This window comes from Rhodamnia argentea, chromosome 7 (genome assembly GCF_020921035.1).
Source record: "Rhodamnia argentea isolate NSW1041297 chromosome 7, ASM2092103v1, whole genome shotgun sequence".
NCBI classification, from domain to species: domain Eukaryota; kingdom Viridiplantae; phylum Streptophyta; class Magnoliopsida; order Myrtales; family Myrtaceae; genus Rhodamnia; species Rhodamnia argentea.
The window spans coordinates 6,862,289-6,879,343 of NC_063156.1; the positions used below are offsets into that span (position 1 = coordinate 6,862,289).

Genomic DNA, 17,055 nt, shown 5'->3' on the forward strand with positions numbered 1-17,055 from the left:
CCCACACTATTAGTATGTCTGCTGCAGGCATGAACTTGACTGAGGCCGGCAATCTCGTGCTGTTTGATAAGAACAATGCCCCAGTGTGCAATCCTTCGATCAACCCACAGACACGCTTCTCGTTGGGCAGAAATTGACCCGGAGTACTTCCTCAACGAATTGGACCGAGCAAGGTTTACTTTCACTTTGGCTGACTAATATCTGTTTGTTTGCCCAAATAGAGACCCATTTTCCGCAGGTGTATTACTCTGTTGAGAGAGATTTTCCAAACCCAAGCCCCGACTCCAATTGTATTGAATTAGGACCTACTTCATTGCTCATGAATTCCATGAGAATGACTCTGCGCTTCTGGGTTTTGGTTCATATGTGCAGTACGTGAAGTTTGAATCAGATGGACATTTGAGATCATATGGATCAGATGGAAATCATTGGGATGGAAGAGATGATCTTCTTACGCCACGCAATGGGGGTTGTGGTTATCCAACGGTTTGTGGTAAATATTGAATTTGCAAATCTGACCGGCAATGTAGTTGTCCAACATCAAGCGAGGGGACCAGCTACTTCAAGCCAATTGATGATAGAGATCCTAAACTTGGGTGTGCGGAAACTGTTCCTTTGCCTTATGAAGCTTTGCAGTTTCAAACCTTTTTGGAGCTTAATGGCATTTCTTACGTCACCTCCAAGCATATTGCCCCTGGTCTGAGAAATACAGATAAGGAAAGTTGCAAAGAGGCCAGTGCCAACAACTACTCATGTTCAGCAGTTTTTTTCTACAATTATTCGTCTTGCTCGCTCGTATCTCAAGTATTTTCACTTACATACTCAATTCCTAGCTATTCCATTGCTTTCATTAAAGTGCAGAACGTTTCTAATGTTCGTTTTTCCTCTCTTAGCAAAAAGTCATACACTCTTAAGGTAGTGCTTAGTTTTGGCGTTGGGTCGCTCTTTGCCTTAATGATTCTTTATGTGGTCCTAGAATTCCTAGTTCTCAGGGAGCAAGAAATCGTTGAAGTTGCAGGACTGCATAGAACAACTTCCGGGACTATTTATAAGGTTCACTTATGATGATTTAATAGCTGTCACTGAGGGTTTCAGTAAGAAGCTTGGTGAAGGAGGCTTTGGATCTGTTTTTGAAGGTACTCTGAGTGCTGGCACAAAAGTTACGGTGAAACGCCTTGACGGGTTACGCCAAATCGAAAAATCTTTTTTAGCCAAGGTTGAGAGTATTGGCAACATTCATCATGTTAACTTGGTAAGACTTGTTGGAATTTGCGCAGAGAAGTTTCACAAGCTGCAAGTCTATGAGTACATGTCCAAGGGTTCTCTGGATGAGTGGATCTTTGACAAATCGAAAGGGGCCTAAATTATCTCCACGAAGAATGTAGATGGAAGATAGTTCACATGGACATTAAACTCCAAAATGTTCTCTTGGATGAGAATTTTAATGCTAAGGTTGCTGATTTTGGCTTGTCTAAGTTGCTTGACAGGGACCAAAATGGCCAGGAGAACATTTATTTTGGTACTACGGCTTCTGTGTCACCCTCGATTCTATCCGGTCCACGGTGATCTTGCACATAAGGTAGCTTTTGTTTCTCATCTGTAGAGTGTCATTTCGAGCTTTTGACCATTCAGCCGAATTGCACTATAATATTCTTGAGGCGATCGAACCATTTCCTACTATAAAATGATATATGTTTGGACAGTGAATCCGACCGAATTTGATGAATGTTCTAGTTGCTGAATGTAATTTCCATAGACAGTGGAATGAGTTTGAGTGCATCATTTACAAACCTTAAGTTGTTAGAGTGCTTAAAGTGAGGTGGATTTTTTTTCCCTCTCTTGGTGAGGACCCTCCTTATGCATAGGAAAATCCAGGAATGAAGGAACTGAAAATAGCGAAATGAGTCATCAGCACTGCCTGAAATTGCCATAAAATGCAAAAAGTTTGCATCGTTGGTTGGCCATTTTTGGTATCACTTGAGAGATTATGTGGCCGATTCTCTCTGTTCAACAGAGAGAGTGCTCACCAAAGTGGTGGAAGAGACGAAGTTGGAGGCGGTGGGTGGGAGGGTGGAGGCGATGCAACAAGCCACCAGTGAAGAAAAATAAATAAAAATAAAAATTCAAAAAGTAAAAAAATATTAAAAATTAATATTTGATTTTTAGAAAAATTACAAAGACTGTCCACATTAGCCCTGGCCGTATGAAGTAGGATAGACGGGTCCACGTCAATAATCTCCAATGAAAAGACGATGCAGAAATTCAAATGAAATTTCCCTTACTAAATGACGAAAAATATTTTTAGTTCATTTTCAAATCTCAACCAAGCATTAGAAAATATTGTCATTTTCTAGAAAACGACTTTCTTTAAAATATTTTGCAAAATTGTTACATTTTTCGCTGAAACAAATATAGCCTTACGTTAAAATAACTTGCACTGAAGTTATAAGTACTCATAGCCTAGCGATTTAGGGCTTACATGGCAACCATTCTAATTCTCTGATTCTAGTTCTTGGAACAAAAAAAAGACGAGAATGCTGTTTGATAACGTAAATGATTCTAATTCTGATTCTGTTTCCGGAAACAGTTTTGGAGTAAAAACATGAATAAAAAAAATTGGTTCTAAAAAAAAGAATCACTTTTGAGAATCACAAAACAGAATAAAGTCCTATATCTCTCACTTTTTCTTTTTAGTTCTCTCGTCAATTTTCTCTCAACCTAAAATAGAATTTAAAAAAAAATACATAAGATAATAAAATGAATATAAAAAAATCGAAAAAATTTGGAAAAAAATCTAAAATATCAGAAAAATTTCAGAAAATTCCTAAAAATAGAAGAAGCTTAGATTGGGTTAGTTTGGCCTCATTTTCATAAATTTGGGCATAGCTTTCATAGATTTTGTTCTTTAATTAGTAAAAATCATAAACACCTTTGCAATTAAACTCGAACCATATTTCTCTAAGCCCTTAGGGCTTCATTACGGTTTTGTGATGCTAGGGTGTCGCTCGTGTTGGTTATCTACTCGCTCAAAAGAGTTCGATGAAACTCCACAATAAATGGCGAAAATGACTCGTGATGATCCTTGATATTTATTTTTACATTTCAATATGCAATATGTCATATAAGAGAAACAATATGAATTAATCTTTGATTAATTCGAAATGTATGATGAAATTTTACAAAGTAACTACGTAATTGTTTGACTTAAATGAAAAAAATTAAGAAGAGCAATTGTTTTCGAGAATAGAAATTTTGTACAGTTATCAAACACGTTACTGTTTTAGAAACATAAATTTTGAGCAGCTACCAAATGCGTTTTGATTCTCTAAAACTCATTCAAGGAACAGAATCAGAAAAAGTCATTTTAATCAAAATCACATTTTAGGATCAGAATGGTTGCCATGCAAGGCCAGTGGCCTAGACATTTTTAGATTAATTTCTTTGGTTTTGTATGAAAGAGTTTTTCCTTCCGAACAGTGGTACAGCCTGCTTATACCCAAACAAGGGTTAATTTCACCATGGTGTGCATAGGTCACTAGAATATCTATATCGAAATACAACATAGAAAATTGCTAATCACATTGGTCGTTTTTCTTAGTTGAAAATTCAGTAATAGATGACCGGCCAAATAGAAAAACTACGAACAGGATTGACGAAACGGTCTAATTTACTTTTGATTCCTGGAAATAGGGAACACGGAGAGAACTTACATGGCGATCTCTCCACCATACCAGACAGTTCCTTCCCTTGCCTCTCCTTGAGCCTTTTAAGGAAAGGTTGCTTAAGGAGAGAAAAATAAAAAGTTGCTTCCCCTGATTTAAAGTCACAAATCATATTAAAAATAATAAGCCGAAACTTTGAGAAAAGGTTACTTGATCTAACCATTTTGACATATTAAAATTCACTTTTCTATATGAAAAGTTACTTACCATGGTGATTCAAAAATGAGAGTAAGTCTGAAATACCTAACATTTAGCTTTCTACCTTGACATTTTAGACCACCATCCTTCGACATTCGAAGTTCTCTATTTTTTCGCCAACCAATCTTCATTCACGAGAGCAGCCCGGCCGTATCTGAGAACAACTCTACTTCGAGTGTCGCTGGTATCTCCGTCTGTCATCAGGGGGAGTTGCTATTTCCAGTGACCTCATCTGTCTAGTCACTGAGCAGGCAAAGTTTGACGATCATGGGTGATGCAGTTTAGTTTGTCACAATTCACATTTGTTTGGTTTTATCAAGGTTGTGTGTGAACAAAGTGTCAATATTCTCACCATGTGGTTTTTAGACTTCGTCTTAATTGCGGACCGCATCCCTTATCTAGTGTAAGAAGGCTTACACAGTGCTGAGGCTGTAGACTTTGGAAAAAAGACGCGCAGGAATTGTCCTAGGTTCCTCCGGCGCACCAGCACATCGGATAAATCTACATCTAATGTATGTAACAGTGTTTCTTCGAAAATCTTAATCGAGAAATTCCAAAGCTCTTGGACTTGTCAATGGAGCTTTTAAATGATTGCACTCTCGCCTCTAACCTCGAGTTCCAGCTTCTTCGTTTGCATTCTGCTCCTTATTCCTCTATCTCTCTCTCGCTGCTTTCTTTGATAATTCCAATTCCGTGTTCACGTGCTGGAGCCTTTGCTCTTTCATTTCCCTTCTCCTCCTTCCATTCTTTTCCGGTTTCGTCTATGCTCCCGTTTACAATTCAACTGCAGGCCTTTCTACTAAATGGATAGCATCAGCACCAGATAGTACGATGTTTGGTTTTCCTTCTGCCACGATGGACATTCTCATGAGTGGACACAATGGCTCGGGCATGGCTTTCGCGTGTGACTTCTACTTCCCTTCCGACCGGAAAGTTTGCTATTTTGGCATTTTTGTCTCTCTCCCCGTGGACTTGGGTATAGTTCCGGCAGTGGTGTGGTCTGCTAATCGAAACAATCCGGTTTGTGATAACGCCACCTTTGGAGCTCACGGCGGAAGGATATTTGGTATTGACAGATGTTGATGGGTCTGTGGCTTGGTCTACCCACACTAATGGTATGTCTGTTGCAGGCATGTACTTGGCGGAGACCGGCAATCTTGTATTGTTTGGTAAGAACAATACCCCAGTGTGGCAATCCTTTGATCACCCTACAGACCCACTTGTCGTTGGGCAGAAATTGAAGGTGGGTCAGAAATTGACGCCGAGTACTTCCACAACGAATTGGACGGAACAAGGTTTACTTTCACTTTCGCTGACTACTATCGGTTTATTTGTACAGACGGAGACCGATCCTCGGCAGGTGTATTACTCTGTTGAGATAAGACTTTCCAGACACAAGCACCGACTCCAAATATATTGAATTTATAGATGGAGCTTTGGCTTTGGCATTGTTCAAGAACTGCATGAGAAATGGGTCTGTGCTTCTTAGTTTTGATTCATCTATGCAGTACGTGAAGTTTCAATCTGATGGACATTTGAGATCATATGTAAATTCGGAGTTTATCAGTCTTCATTAAGCACCAACGTGGTGTTACACGTTCCATCGCCACTCGAGAAAATCAACTCATGAACAGTTTCTCCGTACTTTAATCCAAATGGGTTAGTTTGCCGAAAACGATGGATATGAAAAATATGATTCAGTCTCTGCTAAACTATGTAAATTGCCCCACTGGAATTCTCACATTGACATTTATTATCTATGAATTCCTACTTATTATAAACTAATGCAAGAATTTTCAGGATGTCACAAGCAAGCTGGAGCCTCATCGAGCTCGGGGGAACTCGTCCCTTGCCCGTGGCAGGTCGTTACCATTGCCGATCACCGGCCGAGGAAGAAGGAAAAAGAAAAATAAAAAAATAAAAATGAAAAATGAAAAAGTAATTATAAATTCAAAATTTTTTGGTAATTTTCTATAGGAATATCAAATCAGATTTTTCATACCAAATGACGGAGAATATTTATGAGTTTGTTCTAAGGTTTGAGCTTAACACCAGAAAATATTGTCATTTTCCTGAAAAATAGTTTTCTGAAGAACATTTTCCAAAAATGTCATATTTTTAGTGAAACGACGAACCCCAAGTGAAGATAAAATTGCTTCTTTTTAACTCGACAGTGGGGAAGGAAGCTTGTCGACATTTTCCTTATTTGAAAATCTTATACAATCAAATCTATCACGTTAGTGTCAAAACTTTTCAGCGGATACTTTCAGTGCCATATCAAAGGAAAACCGACAACTTAAGTACCTTATGCAACAAATTCTGACAAAAAGTCCCTCATAACTTTTCTAATAAAGGGTTAATACCAGAAAAAACTCCAAACTAGTACACTTATGATAAATTTATTCCAAAATATTTTTTTAATCACAAAAAATCCACATAATACACATGTGACAAATTTATCATAAACTGATTCATTTGTGACAAATTTACCCTCTTTTAGTTTCCATTAAATTTTATCATCAAATTGCTAGGTTGGATAACATATGGCAATTATCGGATGTACACGTTTGAGGGTTTTTACCCTTTGTTTGTCATAGGTATGTTAATTTGGGGTTTTCGTGGTATTAACTTAATTTAACCAAAACTAACGTGGGGTAAATTTGTCATATGAGTACCAATTTGGGGTTTTTAGTGGTAAAAAAATTAACATTTTGGTAAATTTGCTACAGATGTACTAGTTTGAGATTTTTCGTGATCGAAAAAATAGTTTGGGATAAATTTGCTACGGATGTATTAGTTTGGGGTTTTTTATGGTAAAAAAATAGTTTCGGATAAATTTACCAAAGATGTATTAGTTTTGGGTTTTTCGTGGTATTAATCCTTTAATAAAATGTTAATGTCTACGTGGCTTTATTATACATTAAAAAAAAAAAACCAACGTGAACCACGACTGGTCTCTCTCTAGCAAAAAGACGCCCCAACTTTCTTCATTTTTCCATCATCTTCTCATCATCATCATTCATTCACTCCTTTGTTGAATCACAGAGAAAATCAGCGACGCCAGACTCGTTGAGCGCAGCAACATACATTCATTCATTCATTCATTATGAGCTTGGCCTTGGATGCCGGAGGCATCCTTACTCAGTATGATTCCAGAAGCTAATTCCAAGCCACCGAGAAAGCGAAACCTATATTGAAGACTATATTAATTCGAAACAAGAGCTACAGAATGTGCAGACACTAACATTGGTTTGTCCAAGCTCCATCAACAACTAGGTGATCTTTACAGTGGAATCAACGACTTGAAATGGACAACGAATGGCACTGAGTTCTCCAAACAATCTATTTCAAAATTTCGGATGGATTCTAGGGTCGGCCATCTTCATTCGATGTTAGAAATTGTCCTTTTGATGGAGAGACTTACTGTGACAGCTCCCGTTTGCTCTTGCTACCAAGCGAGCTCTCGTCCTTTTTGTTTTTAGGACTAGGATGTTAGAGCACAATCATCACACTTCCGAGGCATAGACCGGGAGCAACAAAAAATAAGATGAAGAACTTTTGTTATATATTATCCCTTGATGCATAAATTTGAAATCCGTCGTCGTTGAACTCGATGTAATAATTTGCAGTTTGGTCCATAACACCATTTTGCACTAAAGACAATATGCAATGTTTTGTACTCGTGTACACTAATTCCTTACATAGCCCATATGATTATTCAATCGTAATTGGAGTATATCCTTGAAATTTAGGACACAAGGGAGTTTGTAACTGGAACTAAATACAAAGAAATTTTAAGAACATTACTAGCCTAGCGGTACTATTAAGTAATGACGCAATTCAGATCACATGGTGATATCTATTCGTATCATTCAAGGTGGAAAATTGAAGGCGGAGAAGCCACCGTCCATTTAGAAGACTCACAACGTTGTCAACTCACCATCTCCCAAAATGTAATTACACAAAAGTTCCATTTCACAATAATTGCACTTGTTTGAACTAAATCCGTCCAACTATTGACATACTGTCAATATTGATTATCCAAAAGTAACCAATAAATCTAATCTAATCTAATCTAATCTAATCTAACACCATATAATTATTCTGGTGCTCTTGCGTAGACTTACAAAAGTTGACATGTTGCCCTGTATTTAGTGAAAAGGGAATGCATTATAATCAATAGAAGATTCGGGTTCATCACAAAAAAGAAAATTTCGATGAGTACATCTTCAAAGATCTCTTAAGAGATCCGTCCTAATAAATTACTCCAAAAGCTAAACAAGTTCACTTCAAACTATGAAGGAGTTACCACTAAATTAGTGAAAAAAAAATGTGAGTATTGATGACTTTGTCAATGTGAACTGCCACGGAGAGACGACAATGACCCCATTAACAAAAACCGGAGTAAGTAAATGTGAGTCCTATAGGAAGTAAAACAATGCGAAAATATTCCAAATATAAATAAGCACAGAGATTCACTTTTGAAAACTTGTCCAAAAAGTGCTAAATCTACTATACTTTTGCTAATTCAGTCCTAAACTTTGTGATTTTGCCAATTGAATCCTAAACTTTTTCACATTTTATTAGTTGAACTCATCCAGCAATTCTAGCCGAAATTACTGAAGTGGAAGTTGGCTGTCCTACGTGGCACTGCTGGCGTTGGCATGATAATTTTCAATAATATTTTAACATTTTATTGGATTTTTTGTTTATCTTTTTTTCTTTTTCCTTTTCCTTTTATTTTCTTTCTGACTTGGATACTCCTTAATAATATTTCATGTGGTACAATTCGGTCTCCATCCTACATGGCACGACCGCTGCCAAATTAACTGAATTGGCACAATCACAAAAGGTTTATGACTTAATTGGCAAAAAAAAAAAAAATAGTTTATGACTAAATTAGCACAATTGCAATAGGTTTATGACTTTTTCGATAATTTTCCCGAGAAAAGCAATCCTAGAGTTCTCTTACTAGTGCTTATCTATATCTCAGAATATTTTCGGATTGTTTTACTTCCCATAGGAATCATAGTTGCTTCCTTCGGTGTCTGTTAATGAGGCCATTGTCGTATCTCCTTAAAACTATCTCCTTCGTAGTTCCAAGGTCATCTTTTTTGGCTTTGGAGCAAGCTATGACCATGGAACTATTAAGATATCCCCGAGGATGCAATGGGAAACTCTTCTCAAATTTACCAAAGCTTTCTGAAGTTAGCGGGATTACTTACTTCGCCCAATGGGGTGATCCAAGCGCGCCGGATCATGGAAGTGCAAATATTGAGAGTCCCAAAAAGGCTTGTGCGAACAACTCTTTATGCCGAGCAGCTTTTTTCAAATTTACAGATAACTATTATCATTCGGGTTCATGCTACTTTAGTAACTCAGGTATTTTACCTTACATTATTGGGATTATCCCACATCGGTTGTGGAAGGGGTTGGTGGTCAGTTTATAAGTATGAAAGAAAGCCTCAATATTTAAGCTAACTTTTGGGATAAGAGAGACCTAAGACCAGAGCCCGGGTTACCAACAAGTCTAGACCCTAGAGTCACATGGGAGAGATACGAGTTGTCGTTGCCTCCGACCCAAGGCTCAATGTGTGGGTTGATTGTTGGGGTTGTCCCATATCGATTGTGGACAAATGCTATTCCGTTGTCCCACATCAGTGTATCACGAGGTCAAAGAGGAGGACTTTCTCAATCAAACACCTAGAGCACCCACGAGATTCAACTATGATGATTTAAAAATCATTACTAAGAATTTCAATAAGAACGGCACAAAAGTCACAGTGAAGCACCTCAACGGTTTGTACTAAACAGTGGATCTTTCATAAATTAGACGAGTCATGTGTGCTAGATTGGCAACATAGAGGCAAAATCATTCGTGACATAGCAAAGGGCCTGAGTTATCTCCATGAAGAATGTAGGTGGAAGATAGTCCACATGGACATTAAGCCCCAAAATATATTCTAGAACGAAAAGTTCAACGCTTAGGTTGCGGATTTTGGCTTTCCAAGCTAATTGATAGGGACCAAAGTCAAAATGTGACTACAATGAGGGGAACTCTAGGCTATTTGGCCCCGGAATGGCTACACGCAGCAATTACTGAGAACGTGGACGTCTATAGCTTCGGTGTGGTTATTCTGGAGATAGTCTGTGGAAGAAAAGTTTTTGATGAATCTTTGGATCGGGAAGACATGTACCTATTAGGAGTTTTTAAGAGAAAGAGCAAAAAAAGACGGTCGTTAGATGTGATCGATAAATATAGTGAGGATATGCAACTGAACGGACCTAAAGTGCTCGACATGATGAGGCTCGCCGCGTTGTGTACTTGCAGTTTGATTTCACAAAAAGGCCTTCCATGTCAATTGTCATCAAAGTCTTAGGAGGAGTGGTGGAAGTTCCACACTACAAAAAACAAGCATTTAGCCACGAAATTTGCGACGAATATTTCGGAAAAATTCGTCGCTAAACGATTTTGCGACGAAATCGGCGACGACAAAATATTCGTCGCGAAAACAGCTTCGCAAAATTTAGCGACGACAATTTTATCATTCGTCGCTAATTTGTGACGAATTTGGTGACGAAAAAAATTCCGTCGCTAATTTATGACGAATAGGTTCGTCGCAAATTGGAGACGAATTTTTGCGACGGAACATTTCCGTGGCACATTAGCGACGAAAATAATTTTTTGTCGCTAATATAGCGATGAATTTGGCGACAACATACCGTTCGTAGCAAATTAGCGACGAACAATGTGGCGACGAATGTTGCGATGACTTTGGCCGTCGCAAATTATAACTTTGCGACGAACATATCTCCATAGCACATTAGCAACGAACTTGGCGACGAATTTTTTGTTCGTCGCCAAATAGTCGTCGCAAAATATAGCGATGAAATTTCTGTGGTCGCTAATTTGGGACGATCTTTTCGACGAATTACTTTCGTGATTTAGCGACGAAAATAAAATTGTCATCGCTAAATTTGGTCGACGAATGTGTAGCATTTGTGACGAAAAGTGTCGTGGCTATAGTTGTTTGCAACGAATAAAGTGGGCCGTTATTTTTTTTCTCAATACGAATTTTGGTTAATTCTTTTGCGCTGAATTTAGCGACAAAATTTGCGACGACGAGGCATGAGAAAGCACAATTAATTTCTAGAATTAATATTTACCATTGAGCAAGTACTAAGACAAATATTCAACAACAGATGTTACAGTCACCAAAAGAAGAAATTATAACATCTTAATCTAAAGTAAATACTAGCCGATACAATAGGAAATCGATACATTAGATTTTCCTGATAGAAATCCTGAAAGTAATGAAGAAAACACACTCATGATTGCACATGACGAACAATATATCTTTACATTTTACCCTTGGTTACTCCATGTTAACTTGGTACTTATAAGTCCTCAAACAATTTGATATCCGCAGCTAGTTTACGTCGAAGTCTTTCAGCTCGATCCTGTGAAAAAAAAAAAAAGGAAACAGAAAAAGGTAAAGAAGAGGGAAGAATCAAAAGTTGTCACCGCATCCCAACAGTGATCTCAATGTACTCAACGACATGAGAAATTACAACAGTACAAGCAGATAAATTATTGATAATGGATCAAAGAAGTTTCCATCACTTTAGCCACTCCAAAGTAGAAACTTACCGTCATTAAATTATTTGATACTTCATTCATCTTTGCAACAAAAAAAATTGGATAATTCCAAACGTGGATGTGCTATAATCATCACCCAATATCAACACAAGATTCTTATTCAAAAGCAAATGCAATCCCCCCCCCCAAAGCTGTTTCGTCCACAGAAGCATAAAGTATTGAGGCTTTGGAAATCACCTTGCCTCCCACAAATGTACGATGGCAGTTATAACCTTAGACAAACTAAGAGAGTTGCATTCATAATTTAACAGCAAGTACAAAGAGTTTCCACTAAACCTACGAAGTCACCATTTGGTGCCACTTTGAAGATGCTTCAGCCTTGCAGCCCACAATATATAGTACAGAGTAAACTAAACCTATGAAGTCACCATTTGAAAAGTTTGAGCACTCATCCAATGTCACATGGAAACAACCTATTCAACTTGAAATCTCCCCTCAAAAGTAGGATACAAGAAATCACTAACCGATTGTCTTTATACCAGAGTTGCCTTGTGTGCTCTTCAATTGGAATAAGAAGCGGGTTGATTCTGTTTTCAAGATATTCAACCGCATCATTCAGCTTGGCCAGCAATCCCACCAATTCTACCAATTCTGGAGCAGCACTCGAAGAAGATAAAGCAGAACAACCATAAAAAACATTACTAATAAAAATCAATAAAGCTATAAACAGCTGAAAAAACTGTCCTAACCCGATCGCCAAACAAAAAAGCAGCTATGACGTCGGCAAACAAGTTGTTTATGGAATTAAATCACGGAGAAGATCCTCGGCATCTATGTCATCATCATTGCGCCGCTCGTCATTTTGCCCACCTATTTGATTAGCCTGAGGCATTGGAGGAACCTGAGCTGGATTTATGTTGAGAGTTTGCAAGACCATTGCCATTTGAGCCTGCAGAGATCCGATTTGGTCATCTTTTTGTGACATTTGTAGCGACATTCGTTCTTCTTGCAATTTCATTTGTTCATCTTTCTCTGCAAGCAAACGGGTCAGCTGGCCCACTTGTTGTGCCATTTCCTCATCAACTCGTCTCCTCCTTGAAGCAGCCGTAATGGACAATGAACTTCTACTATCCTTAGCGACCATTTCCCTTGACAAGTTCCCCCACCCATATATTTTTCCTCGCTTCACCCCACCCGATGCCTCCACCCACATTGCCGTATTGTTGGGTGCTTGGCTCGACGCAGCCCCACCATCATCACCACCAGCTGCACTCATTAAAAGCTCCTCATATTTTTCCTACATTAACAAAATAGATATGAAAATAAAATAACTTAATATATGTAACTGCTATAAATATTAAAAGCATTCATAGATTGCATTCTAGTTTCCATAAAGCCAAAAGTATAAAGTTACATACCATAACAGATTTCGCTCGGTCGCCAACCCACGTCTTATCTTTCTTTTGAAAAACGCGTTCGAATGTAGTTGCATACGTCGATAAGGTCCCCAATTCATGTGCCTACAAAATTGAACCATCAATGAGTACTTAAATTAAATTAACACTTACAACATATTTAACAAACTCACCAATCTTTTTCTATGCTCTCCAATGTTGATAAAACCCCAAGCATATGTTGCGCATACGTAAGGCCCTTCACTAGAACTGGAAGCTCGATTCTTGGCATTTCGTTCACTCATTTGCTTCATTTTTTCACCTTCCCAAGTTCTCTTAATTTCAGTCCAATCTTCACTAGAAATATAGTATGGCTTATTATTTTTTGTCTTTGCTCTATTCATCACATTGCGGATGTGATCACCAGCTTTTTTCTTAAATATTCTGGTAATTTCACTCTCGTCCGATTCATTCCAACTGAATTTCCACCGTAATCAATAGAAAAACAAGCGGCTTTATTTACGCCAAACTTAGTTTGTGAGAAAATTGAAACAGAAAACTTACCTTGAACTCGTTCCACCACAACTCTTTCACTTCTTCCGGCGCACTCACGTAACTAATCCACGGGCCTCTCCAATAGTTATTCACTATCTTATTCGGTTCCCGCACGACACTCGTAGCATCTTCAAATCTGCACACAAGGACAATTCAGTTGACATCCATATCTACCACCCAAACGATACCCTCAATCTTACATTTACTTAAAGAATTGAAGTACTTACGAGTCTCCTTGTAGGCGTATCACACGCCCACAATCTTCTGAAGCTAAGCTATCCTCATCATTCGATTGTTCCACTGGAGAAGGTGGGACTGAGTTAGATGGGTGGTTAGCATGTAGTGGTGGAGGCCGAGATGAAAGGGAAGGGGAAGATTGCTGGGATGAAGACGAGGAGGAGGAAGGGGCAGGTGAATGAGAAGGGACTGCTGGTCTTTTTTGTAAAACTACACCACGCATGTCACCTCCGCGTCTATGATCTTGACAAATAGGAATGTTAGATAAATATCAGCAAAAATAGAGACATGTATTAGGGATACATCACGAGGCTTACCATTTTGGTGCGGAGAGCACGTCAGAAACTTGAGAAATCACAAGTATCAATGGTTGCCTCTCACCAATGATACCTCAAACACTACACCTTCTGAAGCAATCTAGCAACGTGCATAATTGGTGTCAAGTTACAAGAAACTATGAGGAACAAATAACTTTCTGAAATGTAAAAGTTGTGAGACCAGCTAGGTTAGAATAGCCTATTCAAAAGTTTAAACTAATACGTGGAAAGAGACAGAATGAATATAAGGCCAACTAAAACCCCATAGGTAAGCTATGTGGAATATTGTTCCAAAGCTCATGCATGGCAATGGAGGCAAAATAAAGTAACAATTTCAACTCTCATTCTTCTACTTGTGGTTGGTAGAAGCTCATGAGAACATAAAGGAAGAATGCCGATTCCTCTACTTATACATGTATTTTTATTTCCTAATCTAGGATTACCTTTCTTGCTTTCCTACTTTTTTAAAAAAAACACATCACACATTCATCAATCTTATGAATTTTCACATAATATTCATCAAAAAACTGATTATAGTGTTCATTCATGTCCTTGGAATGTATTCCAAGGACATGAATGAAACTGATCAATCTCTATATAAGCAAAGGGATGAAAGAGACAAAAGGTGTCATCAATAGGACGAGCATTTAGAGTAAATGCATCCACGCCACAAACTATTTCAAAGTAAGAAAAAAAATGTATTTTGCACTTTACATGCCTCTGGTCACTACTAAGAAGCAGTAAGTGGAAACGGAAGAAGGGGAGGGATATGGTAGCTTCAATCATCAGACAAACTTTCCATGAACTATGGAAATTAATTCAATTACATAAGCTTGTTTCAATAACAAACAGAACAGGAAATCGTAGAAACCGTTAACGAACAGAATAAGCTTGACAAAATCAGCAGAATCGAGATCACCAAATCAGCATAAGCTTGACGAAATGTCAACAAATCAGCAGAATCGCAACAAGAATCAAAACAATAAAGGAAACACAGCAAGTTCAGAGGCATCGGCCTTTCTTCTTCGTGTACGGAGCAACAGAGACAGCATCGGTGATACCTAGACGAGGATGGGATGCGAGCCGAGGCGAGACGAAGAGGCGAACCGAGGGCTTGAGGTGAGCGAGAACTAAAAGGCGAGCTGAGGCTGGCGAGAGGAGGGGGAGTTGAGGTGAGGCGTCGAGAGGCAAGTCGCGAGGGCCACTAGAGGCGAGTCGCGAGCTGAGGTGGGGCGGCAAGAGGCGAGTCGCGAGCCGAGGTGGGGCGGTGGGAGGTGAGTCGCGGGAGGAGGCGAGTCTCAATACGGTCTACGTAACCGAGAAATGAGAATGCAAGGGAGAGGAGAGAAAGCGACACCGAGAAGTAGGAAAGAAATTAGGTCAAAAATTAGGGTAATTAGCGACGACTGTGCATTGTCGTCGCTAATTAGCGACGGCCAAGAACAAGTCATCGCTAACTAGCGACGCCCAAGAAAATGTCGTCGCAAATTAGCGCGACGACAATGACATCTTCGTCGCAAATTTGGGACGACTCTTATGCGTCGGTAATTAGCGACGGCAATTATTTAGTGTCGCCAATTAGTGACGCTAATGCATTTTCGTCGCTAATTAGCGACGACAATGAACATGCGTCGATAATTAGCGACGACAATGACCGTTCGTCGCTAATTAGCGACAACTTGTACTTCTGCGTCGCTAATTAGCGACAATAATCCATGGTCGTCACTAATTACCGATGACCTATTAACCGTATCGTCGGCGATTACCGACGACAATTATTTTCGTCGCTAAATTGTATAACTTAACAATTGGCGACGAAATATATGTGTCGTCGCTAATTTTCGGCTGTTGAAAACAAATGCGAAAGCAAACACAAAACACAATGATTTACGTGATTCGTTCAAGGTGATCTACGTCCATCTGCGAGGCAAAACGAAATTCCACTATAATCAAAGAGAGTACATATTACAGAAGTCGGTTTTCGAGCGAACAAAAACACATGGCTCACATGTCTCTCACATAAGGAAAATCCTCAAATACCAATCGAAAAGAAACCCTAGCTGCGGTATAAAATAGCGCCCAAAAAATTTTTTTCGGCTTTGCGTACGGCTCACGTGTCTCTCATGTGTCTCTCACACGGCTCGTTAGCGACGAATGTCCAATTTCGTCGCCAATCCGAAAATTACTTTGCACGGGCTTTGCGCAGTATCGTCATTCATGAGATCCCCTATGCGGTCCCATCAAGTCGACAGTTTAGCGACAACCTCAAATATTCGTCGCTCTTTAGCGACGACAACCTTGCGTGTCGTCGCTAATTTGCGACAATGTAACGATTCCGTCGCTAATTTGCGATGAAATAACAATTACGTCACAAATTAACGACGGCACACCGTTTTCGTCGCTAATTAGCGACGGAATAGTTGTTTCGTCGCAAATTAGCAACGGAATCGTTATTTCGTCGCAAATCCGCCTTCCGCATAGTTCTATGGCACCAATTAGTGACAAATTTCATTTTGCATCGCTAATGCGAGTTGTCTTTAGCGACGACGCCGTATAATAGTTGTTGCTAATTAGCGACGACAACGTCTATTGGTCGCAAATTTAGCGACGACTAATTTTGTCGTCGCTAAATTAGCGATGAAATATGGTTTCCGTCGCTAATTTAGAGACGAAAATTTTTTCATCGGTAGTGTTCGTCGAAATTAGCGACAAAACGTTTTTGTCGTTGCTATGTTTGTCGCTAACTAGCTACGGACATGTTGTCGTCGCAAATATCGTCGCTATTTACCGACAAATATGTATGTCGTCACTAATGTAGTCGCGAATTTGCGATGAGATTGTTCGTCGCTATTGTCGTCGCAAATAGCGACGACTTTTTTTTTCGTCGCTTATTTTGTCTCAAATTAGCGACGAAATTTTTTCGTCACTAAATTTTCGTGGCTAAATCCTCCTTTTTTGTAGTGCCAGATGACTTAGATTATAATTTCTCATATCCCACCTTGATAAATGCCGGTGTAAAAATTGGACAGAAG

General features: G+C 39.0%; 1 protein-coding gene and 1 pseudogene across 1 annotated transcript in view; both read left to right on the plus strand.

The window, feature by feature from the left end:
* LOC115746805 overlaps positions 1–17,055 on the plus strand; it is a 959,385-nt gene that overhangs the window by 643,853 nt on the left and 298,477 nt on the right. The gene's annotated exons all lie outside the window — the stretch shown is intronic.
* LOC115746812 lies at positions 15–12,212 on the plus strand (annotated as a pseudogene).